Raw genomic sequence first — 22423 nt, 5'->3', positions numbered from 1 at the left:
GGTTACGCAAATCCCAGGCAGAGTCGGATTTCTGGTGGAGTTTTAAGGGACGTTTTTGGACTATTCTTTCCTTAATTATAGACTTCGTGGGTTTATGTTAATAATTCATATTCTTGAGGGTTAAAAGAGGTAACCCTAAGCTAATTAGTGGGGTATTATTGCCACCTTTTATTCTTAGTTATATACTAATTAGGGTAAAAGAAAGAGGGGGGAATAAGAAAAATAGAAAGAACAAAGAGAGACAGATAAAGAGAGAGAGAAACGATCAAGAAGAAGAGGAAAACGCCAAGCTTTGAGGATTAACTTGCTTGATTTCAATTCTTCGGTGGAGGTAGGTTATGGTTTATGCTATTTGATAGTAAACTCTTAATAGCGAATGATATGCATTGGTAGTATTGTAAACCCTACTATATGCTTAATTGTATGTTTGCATGAATATGATGATGTGATTGTGATAAGTTAAGTATGATGAAAATATTGAATCCCAAATCTTGAAAAGAAACTTGAACATACATTATTAATAATGATGCCTTGGTATGGAGGAGGCTTGATGATTTACAGAATGATATTAGTGGACCGGAGTGTCACGAACCGACACGTAGAATTAGGGGATCGGGTGTCACGAACCGACACGTAGAATTAGGGGATCGGGTGTCACGAACCGACACGTAGAATTATGGGATCGGGTGTCACGAACCGACACGTAGAATTAGGGGATCGGGTGTCACGAACCGACACGTAGATTTAGGGGATCGGAGTGTCACGTACCAACACGAGAGGAATAAAGATAATGAATCTTGAAAGATGTTAATATACTCAATCTAACGAACATGATTCCCAAATGAGTATGGTATTGGGGCTTGAGTCCTCACGTAAGAACTTGATGGTACTTATTGGTGATTATAGTACTTGTTGTTGCATGTTGAGTTTTATAGGTGATTTATGATAATACTTGATATATATATACTGTTCCCTATTTCGAGTTGGCCGATGATATCTACTCAGTACCCGTGTTTTGTACTGACCCCTACTTTTATGTTGTCTTCTTGTTTAATTGTGGAGTGCAGCAAACGTGCCATCGTCTTCAACTCAACAGTAATTCAAGCCAGTCTTACTACACCGGATCTTCAGGGTGAGCTAACGCTTCTAGCTTGGACTGGATCTCCTCTGTCATGTCTTGATTCCTTGAACCTCCGGCACGGACTAGCTTCTTATGTATTATTAGCTTTTAGAATACTCTTAGTTTAGTTATTTGATTGTAGATGTTCTTGTGGTGATGACTTCCAGATTCTGGGGAAAATGATAAGTTTTTGAGTTATAGAAGTTGATTATTGATTTTACTAATGAGTTTAAGTCTTCCGCATTAGTTTCTGTTGTTATTGCATTGAAATGATAAGGTTAGATTTGTTCGTTGCTCACATCGGAGGGTAGGTGTGGGTGCCAGTCGCGGCCCGGTTTTGGGTCGTGACAATATCCTATCAGAATACAAAAATAACCTAATAGACATAGGAAGATTGAAGGTGCGGGCCGCTGAATATCCTGAGCAGCGCACCTGAACTCTAAGATAATCCAAATAATATTAAAAGCCCCAAGAACGTGCTCGAATTTGAAATCCAATCTGCACAACAAAAATGTTCAAAAAATGTTGTGAGTATGAAACCACATGTACCCAGTATATATCATTGATCGACAACGAAGAAGTAGTGACTGGATTTTATATAAGAAAAAATAATTATTTAATTATACACGTCTATATTACACTTACAGGTCGAGTTTTATCAAATAGAGGTAACCAAATATCAATTACTTTATAAGCACCAATAAAAACACAATCATAAAGAATGAAGGATGTCATTACATGCAATGCAATATGACACCATGAAATGATATGCCTCAGAATATCAGTACTCTCTAAACTGTATATACAGGATACTCCTTTGAAATACATCGAAAGTTCATGACCCATGCGGGACTTGAAAAGTCTAGATACGGATACGAATGATTTCCATATGTCTGTGCAAAATATCTAAATGCATTATCATAAAATCAAACAGTATCTGCATGGACGGTCTCCACGTGCCGAAATTATAATCTTAATATCTCACCATCCCAGCATGGACGATCTCCACGTGCCTAACTTATACTCAATTTCATATCAATACATGTACACAATATAATTTTAAATAAAGGGAATGATGGTGCATGTTAATCAAATCAAATATTAACATAAACCATAACCACCTCAACTATTACAACTATACAGGTTCAAATAGGAACACAATCAGACCTAATAAATCAGTCATATATCAGTTATGTTTAAGGTCTCTCAAAAATGAAGTCAGGTTTCTAGAGACTCATGTACCTAAAAAAGTTAATAATACATTAATTAAGTGCTTTACAGTGTGTATACTTGATTTTAACTGATTTGGAGGTCAAACGTCCAAGAATGTCCGAGACGTTCGAAAGTTGTACCTTAGACGTGCTAGTGTGTTCAAGTGTGCCTTGGTATGAAATACATGTTATTTGATACTCAAACTGATAGGGAAGATACCTAACATGTTTATTGCCATATTTACATTCTAAACCTCTGAGCACGACTCCCCAAGAGCCACCCAGGAGGTGCTTGACGAGGACCCAACGCTGCCTTGGCACCACCTTGGCAATGTCAATCTACACCCACGGAAACGACGTACCGTACTCCATTATACGCCCTGTCGATTGGGGTGTTTATCAAAACATAGAAGTGTGATATCAGACCAAAAAATGGAGGTCTCAGTCACAATATACGGAGCAGTAGTACGGCGCAGTCGACAATACGACGGTCCGTCGACTGTCCTTCGTCAGTGAGACCTGCAACACTGTCTAAAACGTTGCCGTATAAGAGGTGAATTGGGAAATTCACCCTACGTACCAAAACTTCTATGAACAGTTATTATTGGGTATTTCAGGTAAATTAAGTTAGTTAATAATATAAAAAACCCATCCTCGATTCATTATTCAAAGTTTCACATTCCCTCTTAAAACAAATTCTCTATAGAAACCTCCATTGGAGATGAAGCTCAAGCGCAGCTTAGGGGTACTATTTATTAATTCTTCAAAAAGTTTTCATGTCTTCTTCATGTAATGAGATACGGTGATCCTTCATCCTTAGTTATCCATTCATCTAAGGAATTCTTTCAAAAGGTTTTCAAAGAGATTTCATGATAAAACTCTATATCCTTCAATCTAGCCATGGGTTCTTTCCGAAATTGATTTCAGAAGCATACTTATGATAAATTGATGATTTTCTACTATTATGATGTTGATTTCAATACAATTTCATGATGAAACCATGTTCCTCCCAAAATCTCAATTTAGACTATAATGTGGGTAATGTGATCTTGAACCTATGATGATTGAATTGTGGATTTTTCTTATTTTATTATACCTTTAGCTATTGTTTTGTATATGAATTTTTGATGAATTATGGGAATTAATCAATGGTGATCAAAGCATGGAAATTGGTAAGATTGCCATATTCCTCTACTTTTCCATAGAATTAATAGTTAAACTGGTCTTGTATGGTATTGTGTGGTATGGTCCACTTATGATAGCGGTGTTTACTTTATTTTTATTCTCTATATATGTTGATCATGGCATTGAAGGCAAGTTATGAATTATGAAGTATGGTTATGATGATCACCAAACATGAAGTGTTATGCAAAGTCTATCAATCTTGTATCATGTTCTAGTTGTATTGATGATAACTTCTCCAATTAAATAAACATATTAGGGTTAGGTATGATCGTTGTGATACCAACAATGAAGTATAAATTGTGACCCCCTACCTATGTACCCCCATATGAATGTGTGGTTTTATCTAATGTTAAGAGTCTTGGTTGTATTGTTCAAAATGTCTTGTCTCCTATACTATGACGTGGTGTGTGGTCAATGCATGAATGTGTATTGTGGTCTTAAGAGGGTGGCTGCCTCAATGTTATGTTGCTATCCATTATGTGATAAAGTTGTCTAATGTACACACACACCTTATGCATGTCTATAAGTTGCATATGATTATGGTTTCTAATGAAAGGGGTTCTTATATGCACTATTTTCTACTACTATGCATGTAAAGTACTTGTCCATGAAAGTATGAATATGGATTTTAACTAGGATGACTTGACAGGTTAACTAGTATAGGTAAGGGTATGAGACTTTTCCTATACATTGCACATGTCTACCTTGATAGAATAACTTCTAGTGTTATACTCTATGTATATGAATATGAATGCGTGATTAAGCTATGAATATGAAAGTAAATGAAATGATGAAGTATGCATATGTGTAGTGTCTAAATATGGTATATGAAAGGTTTCCTCATATATTAACATGTACAGACACATAAATAAATGCATAATGAAGTATGAATGATATCTAGTAAAGTAGGGTCTCTTGAAAGGTATTCTCAATTGTACTCTAAACTAGACTATTATTCAATATGCTATGTCCATGTGAAAGGTTTTCTCGCATTATTTATTTTGACGAAAGAACAATTCTCATTTATAACCTATGATCTAAGCATATGAGAGGTTAATACTCCTAAAGCCTATTTTTATGAAATAAAGTTAATAAAGACTTCTCTAAAAAGTGAACTCAGTTTGGTACCAAGTGAATTTGACAAATGAGAGGTGCACCTTCCTAATAAGGAGGTTTTCTTCGCCAATGGTTTCTCATAAGGTGTTGAATTTCCTTGGAGGGAAATTTACTTATGGTTCCACATGAAGAGTTGACTTCCCTTGGAAGGAAATTCACCCATGGTTTCTTATGAGGTGTAGACTTTAATGACTAGGGAAATAAAGAGGGTTTCAGTACATCTCCTAGTTCCTTAACCTATGTTGCCCATAAGACATAGCAAGTGGATCCACCTAAACTGCTAAAATGATACTCATGTCTAACCTTGGAAAGTAAAATACCCTCTTTTGGTGTGAGAGGATGACACCGTATGTTATGTTTAGTTACATGGTCTTATTGTTGGTTAAGGCTAGATTTCCCAAAAGTAAAATGGACAATTGAAGTAAAGTAATAAACCCTAACTAGGATAACCTAAGAGAAGTTTCTTAGTGTAAGTGAGGCTATGAGATTTTACCTATGCATTGTACAAGTATCTCTTGAATAGAGTTCTAGAAAGGTGTTCTCTCTCTCTCTCTCTCTCTATCTCTATCTCTCTCTCTCTCTATATATATATGTGTGTGTGTGTGTGTGTGTGTGTGTGTGTGTGTGTCCTTTATGCATGACATTGTGATATTGCCAATTTTTATGATAATATGCATAGTATGACTCATGTAGTGTCTATTGGATGAGGTCACATGTTATGATAATATGCATAGTATGAGTCCTGTGGTGTCTATTTGATGAGGTGTCACTTTATGTGCATGATGTTGGTCTTATTGACTATATGATGAGGTCTTACCTTGATATGCATGATGTTGGTCTTACTTTTCATATGATGAAGGTCCTACTTATGTATGTAGTTGAGTATGGTTGTCATGTGTATGCATATACTAAATGGTATGCTTGTAGTCCCCTTGTGGGTTTACTATGTATGTGGTTTTTGGACTTCACATGTACATTGCACAAGTAGGCTTAGGTTGGGATTGTGAGTTAAGTCTTATGATGTTAAATAAAATAAAGTACAAGTATGCTATTGTTGACTATTACTTCTTATGATGTTTTTGGTAGTGTTGACTTGCATATGCTTTTGAAATGAGTCTTATATGTGGTTTGTGATGTATGTTAGGTCATATATAAAGTATATGTTTCATGATATGTTTTACTTATGTGAAAGTGTGGGTTTAAGTCAATGAAGGTTGAATGAATGTTAAACTTGGTGACCTTAAGGTGATTCTTGATTGTTGGTAGTGGAATGAGATACTATTCATGCATTGCACCGATTTTTTGTAAAGGGTTACTTGGGGGTAAAATACTTACATTAAAAAGGAAGATTCTGTTATGAAATGATAAATGAGCCTTAAATAAATTATATGACTGTATGTGATGTTATGAATAGTTTCTATGCCTATATTATTAATTAGATGATCTATATTATATTTATTTATTAAGGTTTTGATGAAGTTTTTATAAAAGACATGATGCATGGTTTTCTAACCAAATGTCCTCTTTAAATGCATTTTTTGCATGGTTACCATAATTAGTGCATTCTTGTACTAATACTATTCTTCTTAACTTTTTTACACGAAGTGCAGGTAATGGATGCTTTAAGGTCTCTCTAAAGTGAAGGGCTTGATATATGTTTCCCAAGCCGAAGAAAGGGATCCTTATGATTCATGGATTTCCTATGTCTTGTTTATGTTCAAAGTTATGTAATAGCTTAGTTATTGTTATATATTGATAAGGGTCGTGTTTCTATTCTACTTTATTGATGTTGAGTCTAAGATGGAAAAAGAGACTTAGAGTCTAACTATGTATTATGATATTTTATATATGTGAATTGAATTTTCTAGCATACGATGTGTTATGAAAAGTTTTAAATTTTCTGCTAAATTCATATGACAATGCGATGAATGATATCTATGGGCTTGAACAAGAAGTTTGAAAGGTCAAGTACGCCATGTTACTAATACGGGGTACTCCCCGGTCGTGACAAATATGGTATCAGATCATGATGTAATAAAAGTGGTTTTAGGGTTCAAAAGTCTCATATTACCACGTCTAGTAGAGTAATTTTCATTGGTGGCGAGTCGCGATACATCTATGAGCATGAGGCTATAAGACGATAGAATTTCATTTTTTGCACTACTCTTGTGTTGTGCTATAAATTTTAACTCTATATGATCTTTCAGTCTTATGTTTTCATGTCCATTGGTCTTTTAGATTTGATTTCTTGGATGAGATTGTATATCAGTGCTTGAGGGAGAAAAATGTGATTTTGATGCTTACGTGGTTTATGGTTTAAGAAGTATGTGTGAAGGTGAATTTTGAATATATGTTAATGTGATGCCATTTATGACTATATATGTGGTTTATGAGAATGATATGATATGTGAAGATTTGTTTCATGATATGGTTATAACTTGCTAATAGTTTTTATGGTTGATTGGAGCTCCCTTGGAATTATAGATTGATATATGACATGATATGATGAAAATATAACGCTTTGGTTTAGACTTGAAATGCTTTGATGGAATGTGATAAATAGATAAAGATTCATGTTGCCTTTATATAGGTGAATGATTTAAATGTCGCCCTTGTATATGTTTAAAGGTTTCATTATTGCCTTGGTATTTGAGAAGTTCTTTATGGTTGCCTTGTGTGGTTGGAGTATTTGCTATAAGCTTTATCCTAGAAGTGAAGGTAGTATGCTTGCCTTGTAAGGTGATTTTGCAGTATGCTAGTTAAAGGGAGAACCCTTATGCCTATATAGGTTAGTTTCCCTTATGAACTTATTCTAAGAGTGGAAAAAATGGAAGAAATGGTTTTTGTCCATAGGTTGGAACTATGTTCGACCTAAGGTTTACTTGGGGGGAGGGTAGTATGTATCCCTTAAACCTTAATGAGAAGGAGAGTATTGATGTTGACCTACCTAGAAGTGGTTAGTTGTCCAGTAAGGGTGGCCTTAAGTATTACCATTGAAGGATATTCTTGGGTTTTCGAAGTTTCCTCCAAAGGTGATAATGTGGGTTGAAATGACCTAGAAGTTACCTTTCCTAGTGTTGAAAGAAAATTTAGAGACCTTTATGGCCATGTTTCCTCTATTGATTCCCCTAAGGTTTTCAATACCCATGGTATTCATGGTGTAGTTAAGGACTTATGTGGTTGGGTCGCATGACCTAGCTTGATTGACATGTGTTTCCTTTAGGTGTTAAACTTAAAGGAATGATAATATATAGATGGTACCTCTTAATGGTTGAGACAAGTCCCTCTAAAATGGTTTTACCCTAATACTGGGATGATGATGTGAGTAGTAAGGTAAGAGATATTTGTACCTTGTCCTTATATTTCTACTCAAGTGTGAAATTACGAAGTTCCTAGTAGCTTGATCATGATGGGAGTTTTCCATATAAGTATGAGTTGCATGTTCTCCATATGTTATGCATGTCTTATATGACACTATGTTGTGCATGTTCTAAAAGGATTTACATAAAATGTAAATGGAATATTTTATTAAACTCATGTTTTCTCATGTTTTTGTGCATCTTGATATGATAAATGTTCATTAGACTTCATGGGCGGAGGTAAGGAGCATGATTGATGTCACTTTTAAGGTGTGGTGTTTTACGCCAACAATGAGAACTTGAGCTCCATGTAAATGAAAAATAATTATGTATCTCTTAAGAATATGTGACTTTTCTTATTTGGTAAGTGTTAATGTAGGCTCACTCTTGAGAAGTGATAGTTTGTTTAGCTAGTGCTCTTGATGAGTGCCTATAAATTGCAAGAATTTCCTAAATTGATGTTTGTTTATGAAACTAAGGCCATGCTACGACTTGAAACTATATGCAATGACTTCGTATTGTTGTGATGTGTGTGATTTTATTTACCATTTTGACTTCATTAGGAAGAGAGTATGAGAATGCTTTGGTTAAAAATGGAGAAGTAGTCCTCTTTAAAATGAATTGACCTTTGTGCATTATTTGTGTATGAACTCATGATAACATGTGAGAATGTTAAGAAGAAGGACATTCCTCCTTAAACATATCAAAGGATGAATATGTTAAATATGGCCAAAAATGTATTATGTCTAAATGGTAGAGTATGTTTTGATCTACATTTCTCATGATCTATGTGCATCTAGTGTGACTTACTTGTTTGCTTCTTGAGTTGAATATGACTATGTGTAGCTTAAGGGTTGTTGCATTATGATCTCTTAATTAAATGATATGTAAAGACCATGTCATGATTATGAGAAGGATGTTCCTCCTATGAACATGAAAAGTGCCTATGTGCTTGATGCATTAACGAGTGAGTTTGCTTATGTCGCATTGATTGGAAAATGGTTTGAAGTTTGTGTTCATTGGTAGTTTGGTGCATTTACTATTATGTGATGATGTGTTGAATGTTCAGATCTGTTCTATGGTTCATTCAATTCTTTTATGTGTTTGAAATGTCTCAAAGTGCATTCGAGGAAAAATGTTCCCAAGTGGGGGATATTGTAAGGTCTATCAAAAATGAAGTAAGGTTTCTAGAGACTCATGTGCCTAAAAAGTTTAATAATATTTTAATTAAGTGTTTTACAATGTGGATACTTGATTTGAAGTGATTTGGAGGTCAAACGTCCGAGACGCAGACCTTAAACGTGCTAGTGTGTTCTTGTGTTCTTTGGTATGTTTTACATGTTGATTCTCAAATTAATAGAGAAGATCCTTAACATGTTTATGATTGTATTTACGTTCAAAACGTCCAGTAAATACTCCCCAAAGACCACGAAGGGGTCCTTTCGGAGGACCCAAACGCTGCCTAGGCATTGGCATTGTCACTATACGCCCAAGGAATCGATGGACCGTACTCCATTCTACGACCCGTTGATTGGGGGAATTTATCAACACTTAGACGTGTGATATCAACCCCAATCTATATCTCAGTCAACATTTATGGAGCAACAGTACGTGATGTCGACTAAACGACGGTCCGTCGACTGTCCTCTGTCAATAAGACCTGAACACGTCTAAAACTCTTCCATGCAAGAGGTGAATTGGGAAATTCACCCCACATTCCAAAAATAGTATGGATGGTTATTATGGGGTATTTTAGGTATATTAAATTAGCTAATAACATAAAAAAACCATTCCCGATTTATTCTTCAAAATTTTACCTTACTTCCCAAAACAAATCCTCTCTAGAAACCTCCACCAGAGATGAAGATCAAGGTCAGCTTTGGGGTTCAATTTCCATGGATTCTTCATCATTTTTAGTGTCTTCTTCATGAAATGAGGTATGGTCGTCCTTCATCCTTAGTTATCCATTCATCTAAGGTGTTTTTCTAAAGGTTTTCAAAGAGATTTCATGATCAAACTCTATATCTTTCAATCTAGCCATGAGTTTTTTCTCAAATTGATTTCAAAAGCATGCTAATGATAAATTGACGATTTACTACTGTTTATTATGTTGATTTCAATCCAATTTCATGATGATCCCATGTTCCCCCCAAAATCCCAATTTAGACTATAATGTGGGTAATGTGATCTTAAACCTATGATCATTGATTTGTTGATTTCGTTTATGTTATTGTACGTTTAGATAATGTTTTGCAGTGAATTTTTGATGAATTATGGGAATTGATGAATGATGATCAAAGCATTAAAAATTGGTAAGATTGCGATATTTTCTCTACTTTTCTATAGAATTGATAGTTGAATTGTCCTTGTTTCGTATCGTATGGTATGGTCCACTTACGGTGGCGGTGTTTAATTTCTTGTCGTTATCTATTTATACTGATCATGGCATTGAAGGCAAGTTATGAATTATGAAGTGTGGTTATAATGATAACCCAATATGAAGTATTAAGCATAATCTCTTAATCTAGTATCATGTTGTAGGTGTATTGGTGATATCTTCTCCATTTAAATGAACTTGTTAGGGTTAAGTATGGTTTAAGTGCTGCCAATGATGAAGTATAAATAGTGAATGACCCCCTATCTATGTACCCCTATATGAATATGTGCTCTTTGCATATTTTAGGAGAATTGCATGCAATGTTAAGGTGTCTTGTCTTCTATACTATGATGTGGTGTGTTGTCTATGCATGAATTTGTATTGTGGTCTTAATAGGGTGGCTGCCTCAATGTTATGTTTCTAGACATTATGTGATAATGTTGTCCAATGTACACACACCTCATGCATATCTATAAGTAGCATAGGTTTACGGTGTCTAATGAAATGGGTTCTCATATGCACTATTTGTCTACTACTATGCATGTAAAGTACTTGTCCATGAAGGTATGAACATATATATAAACTAGGATAACTTGATAGGTGAAATAGTATAGGTAAGGGTATGAGACTATGCCTATACATTGCACATGTCTACCTTGACAAAATAACTCCTAGGGTGATTACTCTATGTATATGAACATGAATGCGTGATTAACCTATGAATATGAAAGTATATGATATGATGAAGTATGCATATGTGTAGAGTCTAAATGTGGTATCTGAAAGGTTTCCTCATATATGAACATGAACACACATATGAATGAATGAATAATGAAGTATGTATGACATTCTAGTAATGTAGGGTCTTTTGAAAGGTATTCTCAACTGTACTCTTAAACTAGACTATGCTTGAATATACTATGTTCATGTGAAAAGTTTCTCACATGATTTAGGTTGATTGAAGGACAATTCTCATGTTTAACCTATGATCTAAGCATATGATGGGTTAATACTTCTAAAGCCTATTTTTCTGAAATAAAGTTAATAAAGTCTTTTTAAAAAGGGAACTTAGCTTAGCACGGAATGAACATGACAAATTAGAGGTTCCCCATCATAATGAGGAGGTCTTTTAACCACTGGTTTCTTATAAGGTGTTGACTTCCCTTGGAAGGAGACCTATGGTTCCAAATGAGGTGTTGACTTCCCTTGGAGGGAGATTCACCCATGGTTTCTCATGAGGTGGAAATTATGATTGTCAAGGGCATAAACCGGGTATCAATATACATTTCCTAGTTCCTTAACTATGTTGCCCCACACAACCTAGCAAGTGGATCCACCTAAATTTCTTGAATGATACTCATGTCTTACCTTGGCAAGTAAGATACCCTCTCTTGGTGTGAGGGGATGACACCGGATTTGATATTTAGTTACATGGTTTTATTGTAGGTTGAGGCTAGTATTTCCCAATAGGAAAATGGCTAGTGGAAGTAAAATAAGTAACCCTAACTAGGATAACCTAAGAGAAGTTCCTTGGTGTAGGTGAGAGTATGGGACTTTACCTATGCTTTGCACAAGTAGCTCTTGAAGGGAGTTCAAGGAAGGTGTTCTATATGTAAATGCATATGTATATGCCCTTTATGCATGACATTACTATATTGACCATTTCTTATGATAATATGTATAGTATGAGTCCATGTCTATTTGATGAGGTCTCACTTGATGTGCATGATGTTGGGCTTATTGATTATATAATGAGGTCTTACCTTGATATGCATGGTGTTCGTCTTAGTTGTCATATGATGAAGGCCCTACTTATGTATATATTTGACTATGGTTATCATGTTGGTGTATGTAGTAAATGGTATGCTTGTGGTGTCCTTGTGAGTTTACTAAGTATGTGTGATGATATGGGACTTCAGATGTGTATTGCACTAGTAGGATTAGATTGGGATTGTAAGTAAGGTCTGATGATATTAAATGAAATATATTCCAAGTATTCTATTGTTGACTATTACTTCTTATTATGTTGTTGGTAGTGTTTACTTACATATGGTCTTGAAATGAGTGTTATATGTGGTTCATGAAGAATGTTAAGTCATATGTAGAGTATGTATTTCATCATATGTTGTACTTATGTGAAAGTAAGGGTTTAATCTTACGAAGGTTGTATGAATTTTCACCTTTGTGACCTTAAGGTGATGCTTGAGTGTAGGTAGTGGAACACGACACTATTCATGCAATGCACCAAGTATTACTAGAGGTTTACTTAGGGGTAAGAGACTTACAGTAAAAACGAAGATTATATTATGAAATCATAAATGAGATTTAAATGAATTATACGATTGTATGTGATGTTCCGATTAGTGTCTATGCATATATGTAGTATATGAGCTATAATGTACTTATTTTATTTAGGTTTTATGAAGTTTTGCTAAAAGGCATGATGCATTGTTTTCTAACCAAATGTCCTCTTTAAATGCATTATTTTGCATGGTTGTCATACTTAGTGCATTATTGTACTAGTATCATTCCGTTACGACCCGAGGGTATACCCTAGAAGTTATGGTATCCTCAAATTGTCACACAGCAACATTGACCTCTCGAAGGTCTAACACAAGCCCTTAGACATCTTTCATTGCATAACCGTAAAAATAGCGGTAATCGTATTCTAGGTCATTACTTCATATATATATATATATATATATATATATATATATATATATGATACAGACATATATATATATATATATATATATATAATATCATAATACATAGTTAGACTCTAAATCTCTTTGTAATCTTAAGAAACAACTCAATAGAATTTAATAGGGAAACGACCTTATACAACACAAAATATAAGTCTAAGTTATTACATCAACTTAAAGAACATCTTGACATAGCAACCCTTGAATCATAAGGGCTGACTTACTTGAACTTGGGAGTTCTGTACAATCTCTTCAATTAGAAGACATCATCTAGCCATCAACACCTGTACTTTGTGTAAAAAGATGAAGAAGAATAATATTAGTACAACAATTCACTATGTATCACAACCATAAAAAAACACACATTTAAAAAGTACATTTCATTTGAAATCATGCAACATGTCTTTTTAGTAAACTTCATGTACATAGGAACATATAAGCTCAATATAGTTCACGTACATCATATAGACATCGATAGTACTAATAATATTATAATAAAACCATTTATCATACTTAGAGACATATTCAATATATACAATCATTACCTCTATTTAATATTACTTCTTTCCTTAAGTAACCCTCAAGAGTACTTAGCACAATGTATCACCTTGAGGTCACCTTACAATATTCTTTCATAGATATGCTTCATAAACACAACCACACATTAGCACATCATATACATCAACTTAACATAAGGACCATAACCTAAAACAACTCCTAAATAACACTAATGCAGTGTGTAGGTAGCATCCCATAATACTACTTCCACCAAGTTTAGCTAAGAAGTCACCCTAGACTAGGTATAACATTCTTAACAAGTCATAACACTTTCATTTACAACTAGACATAATGCCACATAGTCCATAGAATCACAAATAAGAACTCTTTCCTTTAATACCACCTTAGTCATAACTTATTTAGTTCATATCATAGGTAAACAACCCTCATAAACCCTTATAAATCTTACTTGTGTAATGTACACATGGAGTCGCATACACCCACATATACTAAGTAAACTTATTTAGAAGCCATCAATTTTACTCCCATGCATAGTCATAATTCATGTCTTAACATAGAAAAGTCACTTAAACATGCATTCATACAAGTCATACATAACATAAATCTTTACTTCCTAAGAGGCTAAAATACTATCCTTTCTTGAAGTCATCTAATGCAATGCATATCTATGGTCCATAGTCCTCCCAATAGTAATTACACTTCTCAAGGAATTTAGATTAGAATTCATATTCTTATCTTAGTTAATTTATTAACCTTCGGGACACATAGCCATAACTAACACAGACCATTTGAGCTACATGGAATCTGGTGTTCTACTCCCACGCTGAAAAGAGAGGGGTTAACACTTCCCTAAGGTTCAACCATTCGTATATATCTATCTAGGTGGAAACCACAAGATATAACCTACGGGTGCATGTAGTTATGGAACATCGAGATTGATTCTAGAAACCTTGACTTACTAGCGTGGAGGTTTCCATCTCATGAGACAACATCTAGGTTAGGAAGCCAGACTTACTATAGTGAAGCCCCCACTCTCATTTGTCATTTTTACTCGGTGCTAGGCTCTAACTCCCCTTCTAAATATATTTCAGCCTTTAGTGCATTATTTCATAAAGAAGGCTTTACTTGCTCCTTCATACATCATATTACTCAAAGGATTCTAAGATGAAAATGTACTTTCATCATAGACCCTACTTCATGTGAGAATGTCCTTTCACATGTTCATACAATCATACATCATGTGTGTTACATACAATATGAGATCTACTTTCACATAACACCTCTAATCACACATGTTCATAACTTCATTAATCATATACTTCACATGCATAGGAATAGGTAATGATGTATAGGAGAACTATCCTTTCCTTAATCATCATGAATCTACCCTACTCATAGATATGCATAGTGTGTGTGTACATTGGTAAACATGATCACATAATGTCTTAACACCTAACATTGAGGAAGCCACCCTCTAAAGATCACAACACATATACAATAATCTTCAAGTATCAATTCCTACACATATATGTATTAAGGACTATAGACTACACATACTCACATTACATCATAGGAGACACTAACATATTCAACATTAGAATAAAATATTCCTAGCATACTTTGATCATACATTCATATAAGGTTCATATAGGTAAGGACCATATTATAAGAGTATTCATAATCATTAGCCACATTGACCACACCACACCCTAACATGATCATTCACATATATACAACATCATTCACACACCTAAAGACTATTCGTATAACTTCACATAACATCAATTCATTTAGAACATGAGATTAGAGTCAATGTTAAATCCTTTAACTTCCTAAACATAGAAATAATAACATCAATTCATCTTGCATCTAATGCCTTGAATGTCATGGTATTAACACATAAACATGTACAAGAATGTAAACACTGCCCCCAAAAGTGGACCATACCAATCAACACAATTAAATATACATTCTAAGCTAATTAGAGGAATAGGTAAATTTACCAAATCTCCAAGTAATTATCAAATTTGATAATTCCTCCACAACTCATATTTAATCTGACATAGATAGTAATAGAAATAAGCAATTCAATACAATCTAATCACAAAGCCACAAACATGAAATCAAGATCACAAGACCCACATTATAGGCCAATTTGAAAAATTAGGAGGATCATGGGTTCTTCATAAAATTGTATAGAACTTCATCATAAAATCAGTATCTATACATATATTCATCAGTATAATACTTTTGAAATCAACTTGAGAAAGAATTCATGGCTAGACAGAAAGATAGGATTTCTTACTTAAAATCCTGTTTGGAAAAACATTAAAAGGACTCCATAGATTAATGGTTATCTATGAATGAAGTTTTACCATATCTTATACATTATAAAGCCAATGAAAATCTGTGAACAAATCTCCAAGAATCCACCTACATAGCTTGTTCTTGATCTTGGTCTTCAATGGAGGTTTTTGGATTTTTTGGAAGAGAAGAGAGTTTTGGGGTTTTGGATTTCTTAATGGATTTGGGGTTTTTACATGGGAAATGGGTTAAATAGGTCCTAAAAATTGTTCAGAAACTTCCCCCCAAGTTACCAAAACACCCCATACTAATTGAGACTTTTAGACATGTAAAATTTGACTTTAAAACTACCGAATCACATCAGGGAAGTGGCTGCGCATCGCGCAGGCAGCCTATGATTCTTGCCCCAAATAATTTGTGAGGAAGTGGGGTGCGTGTTGGGTGTGTGTCGCACAGGAAAATTCAGTTCCAGGCGCGCGACGCCAGGGCAGCCCCAAATCTAGCTGCTATACTCTGTCTTGAGTAGCCTCTTTGTCCATCGTTTGGGTCCTCCTCGGGGGGGGGGGTCTTAGGATGGTTCTCGGTGAGTCATTCCTGGAAGTTTTTACCCTTAACATGTGTATTAAGATAATAGAGTCAACTAAAATGTTTTTAGATTCGAAACAACACATAAAAACAAGGAAAACATACAAGAACGCACTAGCACAACTAGACCAACTTTTGAATGTTTTGGACTTTTGACCTCTAAATCTCCTCAAACAAATTATACATGATGCAAACATTTTATTAATCATTTTATTACCCTTATTAGGCACATGTGAGGATCTAGTTATCTTAGTTCATTTATCGAGTGTAACACATTCTTTTTTACCTTTTTACACAATGTGTAGGTAATGGATGCTTAAAGGATGTCTCTAAAGTGAAGGGGTCTTATATGTTTCCCGAGCTCAAAAGAGGGATCCTTATACGTCAAGATTTCACATGTGCGGTTTATGTTCAAAAGTTATGTAATAACTTACTTATTAGCATATGTTGATAAGGGTCGTGTCTCTATTCTACTCTAATGATGTTGAGTCTAATATGGCAAGATATACTTAGAGTCCAACTATGTATTATGATATTTTATATATATGAAGTGATGTTTCTAGCATACGATGTGCTAGGAAAGGTTTAAAAATTTTCGTTAAATTTCTTATGGCAATACGATGAATGATGTCTATGGGCTTGTACATGACCTTCGAGAGGTCAAGTGAGCCATGTTACTTCTAAGAGGTGATCCCCTGTCGTGACATAATACCCATATGCTTTGGCATTCTCTAATTACAATCCGCATACTATAGTAATCATCTTTCCCTTTATATCATCGGAAATCTTACCAATGCCTATCACATTATCCATGTGAGACCCCCATCTTTCCCCCTTACCCATTTTCTATTCCATTTTAATATTTAATTAGGAAAATAGTCTTCATATGATTTGATTTTTATTGCTTCACTCCATTAACTCTCACATATAGTAATGAATCGTGCATAGATTTTCTTGTGAGCAGTTGGTGTCTTGTATGACTTGAACGTTAGACCTAGATTTAAGGAAAATGTTATAGACTTACGAAACGGATGTGTAATCGGATTCGAAATATTTAGTAATTGGAATAGGTTGAGTTATGTGGTCAATCCATGATAAGGATATTGATGAAAAAGTTGACTTCGTAGTGATAAAAAGAGCTAACTAAACACGATTGTAATAAGAGTTTGTGATAGATTCTAATTGAGATGCAACTATATAATAATGATTGTTGGTAAAGCGAATTTTGTGTAGTAATAACAATTGTGGGTATCTAAGCTTGTAATTTTCTACTACTTGGGTAGTAAATTGTTTGTATGAAAAGTCTTAGGAGACACTCGCACACCGCTCGAATAGAATTGAAAGGAGCTATAGTCATAATGAAAAAAAAGGGTTGTAGTGTAGCTTTCTAAAAGGGATGATAACTTGAATATTTTATCTAATATCAAGGGCGAAACAGGTATATAGAGAATTAGGCTTATAGATGTGTGGTTTCACCCATTTTTCTCTTGTTATGGTAATAGTGACACAGGTTCATCTGATTAGTTAAAAACTATTGGATAAGACTTGAGAAACGAGTGTACAGAATTTCAACATGAATTGCGACAATAATTTTTTTTTGTGATTTTGAGTTTGAAATATGAGTATGATTGGATTTTTAGCGAAGGATATTATAAGGTTGGTAGAGAGACGATTTATGATAAGCTAAGATACATGAGCTCACAAAATTCTTCAATGTATGAGAAAATCTTTGAAAGATAGATGGATTGTGCTACATAATTTAGATATGAATTCATGTTTTTTTTCATTGAGAGTCTACGTTCGTGGTAGTATATTTTGTCAGGGTAAGAATTAAAAAGGTAAGGAATGATCGGTTGCATTAGGTATTTAAAATTTGGAAGAACATGATATCAGAGCCATAGGTTCATCAGTCTCACGAGTACAAGAGCTAAGTCTAGTGGACTCTTGCGGATCGCTGCAGAGACGTTCTTTACTTGTCTTCGAGGAGCTATAGGACTTTAGGAGATTTCTATTATTTAATTAATCAATGTTAGGTGATTTCATTTAAGGTCAAAACTTTATTCCACTATCTCAACAATAGTGAGGGAATATTTTTAGGTTTTACATCAGTGGAAGGGGATGTCATTATATGATTTAATATAGTTTTGACCTAGTTAGCAAACTATTCTAGTAACAAGCTTTTCGATTATAAAGAATGAATTTGACGAGGTTTGAAATAGTTAGAATGGTTTTCTTAAACTGTAATTTAGACAAGGATACATGAATTTTATTTGAGTTTACTACGACACTCTTGTAACTCATGTTTATGATTGAAAAATAATTCAGTACTGAAATGGTATAATGTTGATATGTTTAAGAGAAGTGTAGGATTAGAAATATCAGTTGATCAAATAAGAGGATAATGATCATAGTAAGGCTATGTGTAGAAGTTGAGTTAGGACAAGGACATAAAATGTGATTACTTCTAATAATGTTTGAGAGGGTAAGACTTGTTACAAATTTGTATAATGGATTTTCTTTTCATCCTTTATAGTGGAAGTATATTGAAGATAATTTAAATATTTTAAGTTGGATGGCTAGATGACCATGTTGATATTCATTTGATAGAATCCACATGGTGAGTTAAGTTTAATACATCAAGAGATTATAAAAGCCTATATTGGATATCAATTAGCAAAGACTTTTTAAATGAAGGGTTTATGATAAGTAGTGACAAACTCATATTGCTAGGAGCCTTTCAGATATTGAATTAAGTGTTAACAATGTTATTGAAATTTTATATACCATGGTTTCACGGTATTTTTAATGTTTTTTACTTAAGTTTAGTGTGTTGCCAAAAGCCTTTTAGTGTTGATTTTTATGCAAGTTTTTCTTTATTTGCAGAAGTAATTTTGAGCGTATCAAATTTTGGCGCCGCCACCGGAGAAAGTAGATTTTAGATTAACTTAAACTTATTACAATAGTTTAGTCGATATTTTCTTAATTTTACTTTTTTTTATTGTTTTTGATTCTTGCAGAAATATCTTCCTTGTATGCCGGATACACATAGAGGAAGAAAACCCTTGTTTCCCTACAATCACGAATTAGAGCTTATACTACGCAATATGAATTGAAACTTGGGTATTAAATGATTATGATCCAAACCAGAACAACCCAACTCCGGTTGATGTTGATGGTCTGTTACTACTCGACAATCCGGGTGAAAATCAGCAAAGGGGACAGAATCCTGCACCACGCCCTCAAGAATATTACAGAGGCTATGATAATATAACAGACTCTGATGGGCCACTTTTCTTGCCCCCTCTACCACGAAGCCAGACCTTTGTGGTAAATAGTTGTTTGATGCAAATGCTCACCGCCAGAGGTTTGTTTTCAGGGCAACCTTCTGAAGACCCACATCCCCATATAGATAAGGTAAGGGAAGTGTGTATAATTTGTGTAGGGATGCCTGATTTCGATTTGGATGTAATAGGGCTAAGAGTATTTCCTCTCTCACTGATGGGAGAGAAGCTAATATTTTTTTCACTAAGCTCCCTTTTAACTCAATTTTCACTTGGAACCAACTAAGGGACGTTTTGTTAGCATGCTACTATGCGGTTTCCAAGAAACTAAACCATAAAGACAGAGTGAACAACTTTGTGGCACAACCAGGAGAGTCACTTAGTAGTTCTTGAGATAGATTCACCTCATTTTTGAGAAACATCCCCACTCACCGCATAGATGATAAGTCATTGAAGGAATATTTCTATCGGGGATAGGATGATAATAATAAAGCGGTGTTGGATACTATAGCAGTTGGCTCTTATGGGGAGTGTCCTTATGCTGAGATTGCCAAAAATTTAGAAAAAATCTCCCAAAACAATAAAGCTTTGAGTACTACGAAGTCAGATATTGCGAGAAACACCTTCGCAGTGCAATCCACTCACAACCCAGCCAGAGATGAGATTCATGAAGAAATGTCTTAGATGATAACAGAGCTTGGGTTGTTATTAAAACATATCACTGGGGTGCAGAAAAGATAAATGCAGTTAACTACTTGTCTAAACCACCACCACCAAATGATAAATGTTATTATGAGGAGAATTCCTATGCGGTAAATGAACAGACGAGGGGCTTCTGACTGAGTGACCAAGGCTCAAATCAGGAGAATTGATGCCAAGGTCAAGGAAACCAAGTTCGGATCTATGGTAACTATAACCATGAGGGTCATTACGTCCGAGATGGAAACTACAACCGCGACAAAAACATCAACAAGGGTAACTATGGTAACAGAAATGATAGGAATGGGCCATATGTCCTTCCTCAAAATCATGAAGTTACTCCTAGGGATGGTGGAGATATTACGAGCTGATGATATGTTGCACAAAATGGTAAGGAGGTTCGATGCTACTGATGAGCACATTAAAGAGTTAAGGAGTGATTTAGAGGGTATTGGGCAGAAAGTCGATACACATGCAATATAAATTAAGCAGATTGAATTGCAAATGGCCCAACTATCTGCGAATGTGAACAACCAGCAACCGAGCACTCTTCCTAGCACCACTATCCAAAATATAAAAAATAATGGACATTGTATGGAAATCACTACTCGCGGTGGTAAGCAAACCATTGACTCACCTATGCCGTCTAATGAGAAAAAAATGACAAAATATAATGATAAAGTGATAGAGGTTAATGGTAAAGTAGAAGATAACATTGAAAAAGATGTTGACATGCTTATAAAGGTAATTCCCATGCCTAAACCACCACCACCCTTTCCTAATAGATTAGAGAAAAAGGTCGAGGATGGTAAATATCGCTGTTTTATAACAATGTTGAAGTAGCTTTTTATCAATGTCCCTTTGGTAGAAGCTCTAGCACAAATGCCCGGTTATGCCAAGTTTATGAAAGATCTGGTTACAAAGAAAAGATTGATCACTTTCGAGGTTGATGATAGAATGCAGCATTGTAGTGTTATTGCTACAAGATCTCTCGTACAAAATAAAGAAGATCCGGGTGCGTTCACTTATCCTTGTACAGTCGGGTCATTATATTTTGCGAAAGCATTACGTTATGTGGGGAAAAGCATAAATCTCATGCCTCTCTCGATTTACAAGAAGTTGGGTTTGGGTGACCCAAAGCCCACTTCATGCGGCTATTGATGGCCGATTGAACAGTGAAAAAGCCTATAGCGATATTACACAATGTGTTAGTAAAAGTGGAGTCCTTCATATTTACGTCAGATTTTGTTATTCCTGATTGTGAAGTCTATTTTTAAAGTGCCTATTATTCTTGGGATTCCATTTATTTCTTCGGGTAGAGCCTTAGTTGATATGGAAAAGGGGCAGATGAAATTTCAATTGAACAATGAAGAAGCGACCTACAACATTTGTAGGTCCATAAGGAAGAGTGGTGAGCTCCAATCTGTATCTGCTATATACGACAAAGAAAAGATGAAGAAGTACCATGACCTAAAAAGTGAGAAAAGAGAGTTTATTGTTGGGGATTTGGTGCTTTTAGACAATTCTAGGTTGCGTTGGTTTCTGGGCAAGCTCAAGTCCAAATGGATTGGACCTTACTTGATTACCCAACTATTCCCTCATAGAGCAGTTGAGTTAGAAACCAAGGAGGGTGTACAGTTTAAGGTAAATGGACAAAGAATAAAACTCTATTTTGGGCATGCTGAATCGGTGAATGAAGTGATCGAGTCATACCATCTTCACGAAGGCTGAGTAATCAAGTGTCCTCAGTCGTGCCACGACATTAAATCAGGCACAGATTTGGAGGCAACCCAATAATTATAGTTTTTACGTTTAGTAATGGTAGCATTTTCTACTAATGGGTTTTAAATTTGCAGGCATATCACCAAGAAATTCTGTAGAAAATCACTCTGCAACAGTCACTGATAGACACATCGATGGAATGTCACGCATGCGATGGACCGTCGCATGAATTCTTCATGC

General features: G+C 34.9%; 1 long non-coding RNA gene across 1 annotated transcript; it reads left to right on the top strand.

Moving 5' to 3' along the window:
• Positions 1-9797: 9797 nt before the first annotated feature.
• On the top strand, positions 9798-17037 carry LOC138338309 (uncharacterized). The gene is made up of 3 exons (XR_011211750.1): positions 9798-9928; positions 10234-10303; positions 16787-17037. It is a non-coding gene; the product is annotated as an uncharacterized lncRNA (long non-coding RNA).
• The last annotated feature ends 5386 nt before the right edge of the window (positions 17038-22423 follow it).

This window comes from Solanum lycopersicum, chromosome 9 (genome assembly GCF_036512215.1).
Source record: "Solanum lycopersicum chromosome 9, SLM_r2.1".
NCBI lineage: Eukaryota > Viridiplantae > Streptophyta > Magnoliopsida > Solanales > Solanaceae > Solanum > Solanum lycopersicum.
Note: the sequence above shows the minus strand (reverse complement) of the source record. Positions and strands in the feature narration are given on the sequence as shown.